Genomic DNA, 384 nt, shown 5'->3' with positions numbered 1-384 from the left:
TCGCTCATTGAATCGATAACGTATGAACGGCTCGTTAACCGCAACAATGTCACATGGCCTTTTCATTAGCTCATTTCTTCTACACGTCCGATTACAGTGTGGAAGGAATGGCGTCTTCACAAAGACTTAGGGATTCCCTAAACAACTTGTGTCCCCATTTTGTACGTATTGATAAGAGAACCTAAATGGAACTGACCCGATACAGAGCGAATTCATGCCGATGAGATTGAATAATAGGGCCTGAGTGCGGATACAAGTATTATTGGATGTCGAATGCTAATGACTCCTAGGAAAGAGGATGGAAATTCGTACAGAAGGATAGGTGCTGAATACAAGTATGAAGAGGAGAAGGTGAATTATACGGTGCAGATGAAGACACACACA

This window comes from Penaeus monodon, chromosome 24 (assembly GCF_015228065.2).
Source record: "Penaeus monodon isolate SGIC_2016 chromosome 24, NSTDA_Pmon_1, whole genome shotgun sequence".
Taxonomy (NCBI): Eukaryota; Metazoa; Arthropoda; class Malacostraca; order Decapoda; family Penaeidae; genus Penaeus; species Penaeus monodon.
Note: the sequence above shows the minus strand (reverse complement) of the source record.